The sequence below is a fragment of the Triturus cristatus genome, chromosome 7 (assembly GCF_964204655.1).
Source record: "Triturus cristatus chromosome 7, aTriCri1.1, whole genome shotgun sequence".
Taxonomy (NCBI): Eukaryota; Metazoa; Chordata; class Amphibia; order Caudata; family Salamandridae; genus Triturus; species Triturus cristatus.
In genome coordinates this window covers 1223342613-1223354890 of record NC_140590.1, presented here as the reverse complement: position 1 = coordinate 1223354890, position 12278 = coordinate 1223342613, and positions in this window count along the sequence as shown.

The window sequence follows — 12278 nt, the reverse complement described above, 5'->3', positions numbered from 1 at the left end:
CTACAAATGTTATTTAATTCACTTTCTGGGGTGGAGAAAAACTTTTTAAGGCCTCAGAGTGAATAAATTGGCCATTTTCATTCACATTTACCCATTCCTCAAATCTTGTGTTTAGGGCCCCTGGAAGCTTGAAAATCACTTTAAACATCTCATTTTATCTTTAAAAGTGATTTTCCACGTACAAATGTGAATTGTAGTTCAAAGAGGCAACATTTGAAAACAGACCATTTTTTTAGTTTCTGAAGCATGTGGTAAGGGGGGGTGGTTATCTCTTTCATCAAAAATCGGACGTTTTTGATTGAACAATAAAGACCTCCAAATGTTATTTTATTCACTTCCCGTGGAGGAGAAACACTTTTTAAGGCCGCAGAGTGAGTAAATTGGCCATTTTCATTCACTTTTACCCATTCCTCAAATCTCGTGTTTAAGGCCCCTGGAAGCATGAAAATCACTTTAAACATCTCATTTTATCTTTAAAAGTGATTTTCCACGTACAAATGTGAATTGTAGTTCAAAGAGGCAACATTTGAAAACAGACCATTTTTTTGAGTTTCTGAAGCATGTCGTAAGGGGGGGTGGTTATCTCTTTCATCAAAAATCGGATGTTTTTAATTGAACAATAAAGGCCTACAAATGTTATTTAATTCACTTTCTGAGGTGGAGAAAAACTTTTTAAGGCCTCAGAGTGAATAAATTGGCCATTTCCATTCACATTTACCCATTCCTCAAATCTTGTGTTTAGGGCCCCTGGAAGCTTGAAAATCACTTTAAACATCTAATTTTATCTCTAAAAGTGATTATCCACGTACAAATGTGAATTGTCGTTTAAAGACGCAACATTTGAAAATGGACCATTTTTTTCGTTTCTGAAGCATGTCGTAAGGGGGGTGGTTATCTCTTTCACCAAGAAAAAGGTGTTTTTGATTGAACAATAAAGGCCTCCAAATGTTATTTTATTCACTTCCCGTGGAGGAGAAACACTTTTTAAGGCCGCAGAGTGAGTAAATTGGCCATTTTCATTCACTTTTACCCATTCCTCAAATCTCGTGTTTAAGGCCCCTCGAAGCATGAAAATCACTTTAAACATCTCATTTTATCTTTAAAAGTGATTTTCCACGTACAAATGTGAATTGTAGTTCAAAGAGGCAACATTTGAAAATTGACCATTTTTTTCGTTTCTGAAGCATGTCGTAAGGGGGGGTGGTTATCTCTTTCACCAAAAAACAGGCGTTTTTGATTGAACAATAAAGGCCTCCAAATGTTATTTAATTCACTTCCCGTGGAGGAGAAACACTTTTTAAGGCCGCAGAGTGAGTAAATTGGCCATTTTCATTCACTTTTACCCATTTCTCAAATCTTGTGTTTAAGGCCCCTGGAAGCATGAAAATCACTTTAAACATCTCATTTTATCTTTAAAAGTGATTTTCCACGTACAAATGTGAATTGTAGTTCAAAGAGGCAACATTTGAAAACAGACCATTTTTTTAGTTTCTGAAGCATGTCGTAAGGGGGGGTGGTTATCTCTTTCATCAAAAATCGGACGTTCTTGATTGAACAATAAAGGCCTCCAAATGTTATTTTTTTCACTTCCCGTGGAGGAGAAACACTTTTTAAGGCCGCAGAGTGAGTAAATTGGCCGTTTTCATTCACTTTTACCCATTCCTCAAATCTCGTGTTTAAGGGCCCTGGAAGCATGAAAATCACTTTAAATATCTCATTTTATCTTTAAAAGTGATTTTCCACGTACAAATGTGAATTGTAGTTCAAAGAGGCAACATTTGAAAACAGACCATTTTTTTAGTTTCTGAAGCATGTCGTAAGGGGGGGTGGTTATCTCTTTCATAAAAAATCGGACGTTTTTAATTGAACAATAAAGGCCTACAAATGTTATTTAATTCACTTTCTGGGGTGGAGAAAAACTTTTTAAGGCCTCAGAGTGAATAAATTGGCCATTTTCATTCACATTTACCCATTCCTCAAATCTTGTGTTTAGGGCCCCTGGAAGCTTGAAAATCACTTTAAACATCTAATTTTATCTCTAAAAGTGATTATCCACGTACAAATGTGATTTGTCGTTTAAAGACGCAACATTTGAAAATGGACCATTTTTTTCGTTTCTGAAGCATGTCGTAAGGGGGGTGGTTATCTCTTTAACCAAGAAAAAGGCGTTTTTGATTGAACAATAAAGGCCTCCAAATGTTATTTTATTCACTTCCCGTGGAGGAGAAACACTTTTTAAGGCCGCAGAGTGAGTAAATTGGCCATTTTCATTCACTTTTACCCATTCCTCAAATCTCGTGTTTAAGTCCCCTGGAAGCATGAAAATCACTTTAAACATCTCATTTTATCTTTAAAAGTGATTTTCCACGTACAAATGTGAATTGTAGTTCAAAGAGGCAACATTTGAAAACAGACCATTTTTTTAGTTTCTGAAGCATGTCATAAGGGGGGGTGGTTATCTCTTTCATCAAAAATCGGACGTTTTTAATTGAACAATAAAGGCCTACAAATGTTATTTAATTCACTTTCTGGGGTGGAGAAATTTTTTTTAAGGCCTCAGAGTGAATAAATTGGCCATTTTCATTCACATTTACCCATTCCTTAAGGCTTGTGTTTAGGGCCCCTGGAAGCTTGAAAATCACTTTAAACATCTAATTTTATCTCTAAAAGTGATTATCCACGTACAAATGTGAATTGTCGTTTAAAGACGCAACATTTGAAAATGGACCATTTTTTTCGTTTCTGAAGCATGTCGTAAGGGGGGGTGGTTATCTCTTTCATCAAAAATCGGACGTTTTTGATTGAACAATAAAGGCCTACAAATGTTATTTAATTCACTTTCTGGGGTGGAGAAAAACTTTTTAAGGCCTCAGAGTGAATAAATTGGCCATTTTCATTCACATTTACCCATTCCTCAAATCTTGTGTTTAGGGCCCATGGAAGCTTGAAAATCACTTTAAACATCTCATTTTATCTTTAAAAGTGATTTTCCACGTACAAATGTGAATTGTAGTTCAAAGAGGCAACATTTGAAAACAGACCATTTTTTTAGTTTCTGAAGCATGTGGTAAGGGGGGGTGGTTATCTCTTTCATCAAAAATCGGACGTTTTTGATTGAACAATAAAGACCTCCAAATGTTATTTTATTCACTTCCCGTGGAGGAGAAACACTTTTTAAGGCCGCAGAGTGAGTAAATTGGCCATTTTCATTCACTTTTACCCATTCCTCAAATCTCGTGTTTAAGGCCCCTGGAAGCATGAAAATCACTTTAAACATCTCATTTTATCTTTAAAAGTGATTTTCCACGTACAAATGTGAATTGTAGTTCAAAGAGGCAACATTTGAAAACAGACCATTTTTTTGAGTTTCTGAAGCATGTCGTAAGGGGGGGTGGTTATCTCTTTCATCAAAAATCGGATGTTTTTAATTGAACAATAAAGGCCTACAAATGTTATTTAATTCACTTTCTGAGGTGGAGAAAAACTTTTTAAGGCCTCAGAGTGAATAAATTGGCCATTTCCATTCACATTTACCCATTCCTCAAATCTTGTGTTTAGGGCCCCTGGAAGCTTGAAAATCACTTTAAACATCTAATTTTATCTCTAAAAGTGATTATCCACGTACAAATGTGAATTGTCGTTTAAAGACGCAACATTTGAAAATGGACCATTTTTTTCGTTTCTGAAGCATGTCGTAAGGGGGGTGGTTATCTCTTTCACCAAGAAAAAGGTGTTTTTGATTGAACAATAAAGGCCTCCAAATGTTATTTTATTCACTTCCCGTGGAGGAGAAACACTTTTTAAGGCCGCAGAGTGAGTAAATTGGCCATTTTCATTCACTTTTACCCATTCCTCAAATCTCGTGTTTAAGGGCCCTGGAAGCATGAAAATCACTTTAAACATCTCATTTTATCTTTAAAAGTGATTTTCCACGTACAAATGTGAATTGTAGTTCAAAGAGGCAACATTTGAAAATTGACCATTTTTTTCGTTTCTGAAGCATGTCGTAAGGGGGGGTGGTTATCTCTTTCACCAAAAAACAGGCGTTTTTGATTGAACAATAAAGGCCTCCAAATGTTATTTAATTCACATCCCGTGGAGGAGAAACACTTTTTAAGGCCGCAGAGTGAGTAAATTGGCCATTTCCATTCACATTTACCCATTCCTCAAATCTTGTGTTTAGGGCCCCTGGAAGCTTGAAAATCACTTTAAACATCTAATTTTATCTCTAAAAGTGATTATCCACGTACAAATGTGAATTGTCGTTTAAAGACGCAACATTTGAAAATGGACCATTTTTTTCGTTTCTGAAGCATGTCGTAAGGGGGGTGGTTATCTCTTTAACCAAGAAAAAGGCGTTTTTGATTGAACAATAAAGGCCTCCAAATGTTATTTTATTCACTTCCCGTGGAGGAGAAACACTTTTTAAGGCCGCAGAGTGAGTAAATTGGCCATTTTCATTCACTTTTACCCATTCCTCAAATCTCGTGTTTAAGGCCCCTGGAAGCATGAAAATCACTTTAAACATCTCATTTTATCTTTAAAAGTGATTTTCCACGTACAAATGTGAATTGTAGTTCAAAGAGGCAACATTTGAAAATGGACCATTTTTATCGTTTCTGAAGCATGTCGTAAGGGGGGTGGTTATCTCTTTCACCAAGAAAAAGGTGTTTTTGATTGAACAATAAAGGCCTCCAAATGTTATTTTATTCACTTCCCGTGGAGGAGAAACACTTTTTAAGGCCTCAGAGTGAATAAATTGGCCATTTTCATTCACATTTACCCATTCCTCAAATCTTGTGTTTAGGGCCCCTGGAAGCTTGAAAATCACTTTAAACATCTCATTTTATCTTTAAAAGTGATTTTCCACGTACAAATGTGAATTGTAGTTCAAAGAGGCAACATTTGAAAACTGACCATTTTTTTTGTTTCTGAAGCATGTCGTAAGGGGGGGTTGGTTATCTCTTTCTTCAAAAATCGGGCGTTTTCGCTTGAACAATAAAGGCCTACAAATGTTATTTAATTCACTTCCCGTGGAGGAGAAACACTTTTTAAGGCCGCAGAGTGAGTAAATTGGCCATATTCATTCACTTTTACCCATTCCTCAAATCTTGTGTTTAAGGCCCCTGGAAGCATGAAAATCACTTTAAACATCTCATTTTATCTTTAAAAGTGATTATCCACGTACAAATGTGAATTGTAGTTCAAAGAGGCAACATTTGAAAATGGACCATTTTTTTCATTTCTGAAGCATGTCGTAAGGGGGGTGGTTATCTCTTTCATCAAAAATCGGACGTTTTTGATTGAACAATAAAGGCCTACAAATGTTATTCAATTCACTTTCTGGGGTGGAGAAAAACTTTTTAAGGCCTCAGAGTGAATAAATTGGCCATTTTCATTCACATTTACCCATTCCTTAAGGCTTGTGTTTAGGGCCCCCGGAAGCTTGAAAATCACTTTAAACATCTAATTTTATCTCTAAAAGTGATTATCCACGTACAAATGTGAATTGTAGTTCAAAGAGGCAACATTTGAAAATGGACCATTTTTTTCGTTTCTGAAGCATGTCGTAAGGGGGGTGGTTATCTCTTTCACCAAGAAAAAGGAGTTTTTGATTGAACAATAAAGGCCTCCAAATGGTATTTTATTCACTTCCCATTGAGGAGAAACACTTTTTAAGGTCACAGAGTGAGTAAATTGGCCATTTTCATTCACTTTTACCCATTCCTCATATCTCGTGTTTAAGGCCCCTGGAAGCATGAAAATCACTTTAAACATCTCATTTTATCTTTAAAAGTGATTATCCACGTACAAATGTGAATTGTAGTTCAAAGAGGCAACATTTGAAAATGGACCATTTTTTTCATTTCTGAAGCATGTCGTAAGGGGGGTGGTTAACTCTTTCGTCAAAAATCGGGCGTTTTCGCTTGAACAATAAAGGCCTACAAATGGTATTTAATTCACTTTCTGGGGTGGAGAAAAACTTTTTAAGGCCTCAGAGTGAATAAATTGGCCATTTTCATTCACATTTACCCATTTCTCAAATCTTGTGTTTAAGGCCCCTGGAAGCATGAAAATCACTTTAAACATCTCATTTTATCTTTAAAAGTGATTTTCCACGTACAAATGTGAATTGTAGTTCAAAGAGGCAACATTTGAAAACAGACCATTTTTTTAGTTTCTGAAGCATGTCATAAGGGGGGGTGGTTATCTCTTTCATCAAAAATCGGACGTTTTTAATTGAACAATAAAGGCCTACAAATGTTATTTAATTCACTTTCTGGGGTGGAGAAATTTTTTTTAAGGCCTCAGAGTGAATAAATTGGCCATTTTCATTCACATTTACCCATTCCTTAAGGCTTGTGTTTAGGGCCCCTGGAAGCTTGAAAATCACTTTAAACATCTAATTTTATCTCTAAAAGTGATTTTCCACGTACAAATGTGAATTGTCGTTTAAAGACGCAACATTTGAAAATGGACCATTTTTTTCGTTTCTGAAGCATGTCGTAAGGGGGGGTGGTTATCTCTTTCAACAAAAATCGGACGTTTTTGATTGAACAATAAAGGCCTACAAATGTTATTTAATTCACTTTCTGGGGTGGAGAAAAACTTTTTAAGGCCTCAGAGTGAATAAATTGGCCATTTTCATTCACATTTACCCATTCCTCAAATCTTGTGTTTAGGGCCCCTGGAAGCTTGAAAATCACTTTAAACATCTCATTTTATCTTTAAAAGTGATTTTCCACGTACAAATGTGAATTGTAGTTCAAAGAGGCAACATTTGAAAACAGACCATTTTTTTAGTTTCTGAAGCATGTGGTAAGGGGGGGTGGTTATCTCTTTCATCAAAAATCGGACGTTTTTGATTGAACAATAAAGACCTCCAAATGTTATTTTATTCACTTCCCGTGGAGGAGAAACACTTTTTAAGGCCGCAGAGTGAGTAAATTGGCCATTTTCATTCACTTTTACCCATTCCTCAAATCTCGTGTTTAAGGCCCCTGGAAGCATGAAAATCACTTTAAACATCTCATTTTATCTTTAAAAGTGATTTTCCACGTACAAATGTGAATTGTAGTTCAAAGAGGCAACATTTGAAAACAGACCATTTTTTTGAGTTTCTGAAGCATGTCGTAAGGGGGGGTGGTTATCTCTTTCATCAAAAATCGGATGTTTTTAATTGAACAATAAAGGCCTACAAATGTTATTTAATTCACTTTCTGAGGTGGAGAAAAACTTTTTAAGGCCTCAGAGTGAATAAATTGGCCATTTCCATTCACATTTACCCATTCCTCAAATCTTGTGTTTAGGGCCCCTGGAAGCTTGAAAATCACTTTAAACATCTAATTTTATCTCTAAAAGTGATTATCCACGTACAAATGTGAATTGTCGTTTAAAGACGCAACATTTGAAAATGGACCATTTTTTTCGTTTCTGAAGCATGTCGTAAGGGGGGTGGTTATCTCTTTCACCAAGAAAAAGGTGTTTTTGATTGAACAATAAAGGCCTCCAAATGTTATTTTATTCACTTCCCGTGGAGGAGAAACACTTTTTAAGGCCGCAGAGTGAGTAAATTGGCCATTTTCATTCACTTTTACCCATTCCTCAAATCTCGTGTTTAAGGCCCCTCGAAGCATGAAAATCACTTTAAACATCTCATTTTATCTTTAAAAGTGATTTTCCACGTACAAATGTGAATTGTAGTTCAAAGAGGCAACATTTGAAAATTGACCATTTTTTTCGTTTCTGAAGCATGTCGTAAGGGGGGGTGGTTATCTCTTTCACCAAAAAACAGGCGTTTTTGATTGAACAATAAAGGCCTCCAAATGTTATTTAATTCACTTCCCGTGGAGGAGAAACACTTTTTAAGGCCGCAGAGTGAGTAAATTGGCCATTTTCATTCACTTTTACCCATTTCTCAAATCTTGTGTTTAAGGCCCCTGGAAGCATGAAAATCACTTTAAACATCTCATTTTATCTTTAAAAGTGATTTTCCACGTACAAATGTGAATTGTAGTTCAAAGAGGCAACATTTGAAAACAGACCATTTTTTTAGTTTCTGAAGCATGTCGTAAGGGGGGGTGGTTATCTCTTTCATCAAAAATCGGACGTTCTTGATTGAACAATAAAGGCCTCCAAATGTTATTTTTTTCACTTCCCGTGGAGGAGAAACACTTTTTAAGGCCGCAGAGTGAGTAAATTGGCCGTTTTCATTCACTTTTACCCATTCCTCAAATCTCGTGTTTAAGGGCCCTGGAAGCATGAAAATCACTTTAAATATCTCATTTTATCTTTAAAAGTGATTTTCCACGTACAAATGTGAATTGTAGTTCAAAGAGGCAACATTTGAAAACAGACCATTTTTTTAGTTTCTGAAGCATGTCGTAAGGGGGGGTGGTTATCTCTTTCATAAAAAATCGGACGTTTTTAATTGAACAATAAAGGCCTACAAATGTTATTTAATTCACTTTCTGGGGTGGAGAAAAACTTTTTAAGGCCTCAGAGTGAATAAATTGGCCATTTTCATTCACATTTACCCATTCCTCAAATCTTGTGTTTAGGGCCCCTGGAAGCTTGAAAATCACTTTAAACATCTAATTTTATCTCTAAAAGTGATTATCCACGTACAAATGTGATTTGTCGTTTAAAGACGCAACATTTGAAAATGGACCATTTTTTTCGTTTCTGAAGCATGTCGTAAGGGGGGTGGTTATCTCTTTAACCAAGAAAAAGGCGTTTTTGATTGAACAATAAAGGCCTCCAAATGGTATTTTATTCACTTCCCGTGGAGGAGAAACACTTTTTAAGGCCGCAGAGTGAGTAAATTGGCCATTTTCATTCACTTTTACCCATTCCTCAAATCTCGTGTTTAAGTCCCCTGGAAGCATGAAAATCACTTTAAACATCTCATTTTATCTTTAAAAGTGATTTTCCACGTACAAATGTGAATTGTAGTTCAAAGAGGCAACATTTGAAAACAGACCATTTTTTTAGTTTCTGAAGCATGTCATAAGGGGGGGTGGTTATCTCTTTCATCAAAAATCGGACGTTTTTAATTGAACAATAAAGGCCTACAAATGTTATTTAATTCACTTTCTGGGGTGGAGAAATTTTTTTTAAGGCCTCAGAGTGAATAAATTGGCCATTTTCATTCACATTTACCCATTCCTTAAGGCTTGTGTTTAGGGCCCCTGGAAGCTTGAAAATCACTTTAAACATCTAATTTTATCTCTAAAAGTGATTATCCACGTACAAATGTGAATTGTCGTTTAAAGACGCAACATTTGAAAATGGACCATTTTTTTCGTTTCTGAAGCATGTCGTAAGGGGGGGTGGTTATCTCTTTCATCAAAAATCGGACGTTTTTGATTGAACAATAAAGGCCTACAAATGTTATTTAATTCACTTTCTGGGGTGGAGAAAAACTTTTTAAGGCCTCAGAGTGAATAAATTGGCCATTTTCATTCACATTTACCCATTCCTCAAATCTTGTGTTTAGGGCCCATGGAAGCTTGAAAATCACTTTAAACATCTCATTTTATCTTTAAAAGTGATTTTCCACGTACAAATGTGAATTGTAGTTCAAAGAGGCAACATTTGAAAACAGACCATTTTTTTAGTTTCTGAAGCATGTGGTAAGGGGGGGTGGTTATCTCTTTCATCAAAAATCGGACGTTTTTGATTGAACAATAAAGACCTCCAAATGTTATTTTATTCACTTCCCGTGGAGGAGAAACACTTTTTAAGGCCGCAGAGTGAGTAAATTGGCCATTTTCATTCACTTTTACCCATTCCTCAAATCTCGTGTTTAAGGCCCCTGGAAGCATGAAAATCACTTTAAACATCTCATTTTATCTTTAAAAGTGATTTTCCACGTACAAATGTGAATTGTAGTTCAAAGAGGCAACATTTGAAAACAGACCATTTTTTTGAGTTTCTGAAGCATGTCGTAAGGGGGGGTGGTTATCTCTTTCATCAAAAATCGGATGTTTTTAATTGAACAATAAAGGCCTACAAATGTTATTTAATTCACTTTCTGAGGTGGAGAAAAACTTTTTAAGGCCTCAGAGTGAATAAATTGGCCATTTCCATTCACATTTACCCATTCCTCAAATCTTGTGTTTAGGGCCCCTGGAAGCTTGAAAATCACTTTAAACATCTAATTTTATCTCTAAAAGTGATTATCCACGTACAAATGTGAATTGTCGTTTAAAGACGCAACATTTGAAAATGGACCATTTTTTTCGTTTCTGAAGCATGTCGTAAGGGGGGTGGTTATCTCTTTCACCAAGAAAAAGGTGTTTTTGATTGAACAATAAAGGCCTCCAAATGTTATTTTATTCACTTCCCGTGGAGGAGAAACACTTTTTAAGGCCGCAGAGTGAGTAAATTGGCCATTTTCATTCACTTTTACCCATTCCTCAAATCTCGTGTTTAAGGGCCCTGGAAGCATGAAAATCACTTTAAACATCTCATTTTATCTTTAAAAGTGATTTTCCACGTACAAATGTGAATTGTAGTTCAAAGAGGCAACATTTGAAAATTGACCATTTTTTTCGTTTCTGAAGCATGTCGTAAGGGGGGGTGGTTATCTCTTTCACCAAAAAACAGGCGTTTTTGATTGAACAATAAAGGCCTCCAAATGTTATTTAATTCACATCCCGTGGAGGAGAAACACTTTTTAAGGCCGCAGAGTGAGTAAATTGGCCATTTTCATTCACTTTTACCCATTTCTCAAATCTTGTGTTTAAGGCCCCTGGAAGCATGAAAATCACTTTAAACATCTCATTTTATCTTTAAAGGTGATTTTCCACGTACAAATGTGAATTGTAGTTCAAAGAGGCAACATTTGAAAACAGACCATTTTTTTAGTTTCTGAAGCATGTCGTAAGGGGGGGTGGTTATCTCTTTCATCAAAAATCGGACGTTCTTGATTGAACAATAAAGGCCTCCAAATGTTATTTTATTCACTTCCCGTGGAGGAGAAACACTTTTTAAGGCCGCAGAGTGAGTAAATTGGCCGTTTTCATTCACTTTTACCCATTCCTCAAATCTCGTGTTTAAGGGCCCTGGAAGCATGAAAATCACTTTAAATATCTCATTTTATCTTTAAAAGTGATTTTCCACGTACAAATGTGAATTGTAGTTCAAAGAGGCAACATTTGAAAACAGACCATTTTTTTAGTTTCTGAAGCATGTCGTAAGGGGGGGTGGTTATCTCTTTCATAAAAAATCGGACGTTTTTAATTGAACAATAAAGGCCTACAAATGTTATTTAATTCACTTTCTGGGGTGGAGAAAAACTTTTTGAGGCCTCAGAGTGAATAAATTGGCCATTTTCATTCACATTTACCCATTCCTCAAATCTTGTGTTTAGGGCCCCTGGAAGCTTGAAAATCACTTTAAACATCTAATTTTATCTCTAAAAGTGATTATCCACGTACAAATGTGATTTGTCGTTTAAAGACGCAACATTTGAAAATGGACCATTTTTTTCGTTTCTGAAGCATGTCGTAAGGGGGGTGGTTATCTCTTTAACCAAGAAAAAGGCGTTTTTGATTGAACAATAAAGGCCTCCAAATGTTATTTTATTCACTTCCCGTGGAGGAGAAACACTTTTTAAGGCCGCAGAGTGAGTAAATTGGCCATTTTCATTCACTTTTACCCATTCCTCAAATCTCGTGTTTAAGGCCCCTGGAAGCATGAAAATCACTTTAAACATCTCATTTTATCTTTAAAAGTGATTTTCCACGTACAAATGTGAATTGTAGTTCAAAGAGGCAACATTTGAAAATGGACCATTTTTATCGTTTCTGAAGCATGTCGTAAGGGGGGTGGTTATCTCTTTCACCAAGAAAAAGGTGTTTTTGATTGAACAATAAAGGCCTCCAAATGTTATTTTATTCACTTCCCGTGGAGGAGAAACACTTTTTAAGGCCGCAGAGTGAGTAAATTGGCCATTTTCATTCACTTTTACCCATTTCTCAAATCTTGTGTTTAAGGCCCCTGGAAGCATGAAAATCACTTTAAACATCTCATTTTATCTTTAAAAGTGATTTTCCACGTACAAATGTGAATTGTAGTTCAAAGAGGCAACATTTGAAAACAGACCATTTTTTTAGTTTCTGAAGCATGTCGTAAGGGGGGGTGGTTATCTCTTTCATCAAAAATCGGACGTTTTTAATTGAACAATAAAGGCCTACAAATGTTATTTAATTCACTTTCTGAGGTGGAGAAAAACTTTTTAAGGCCTCAGAGTGAATAAATTGGCCATTTCC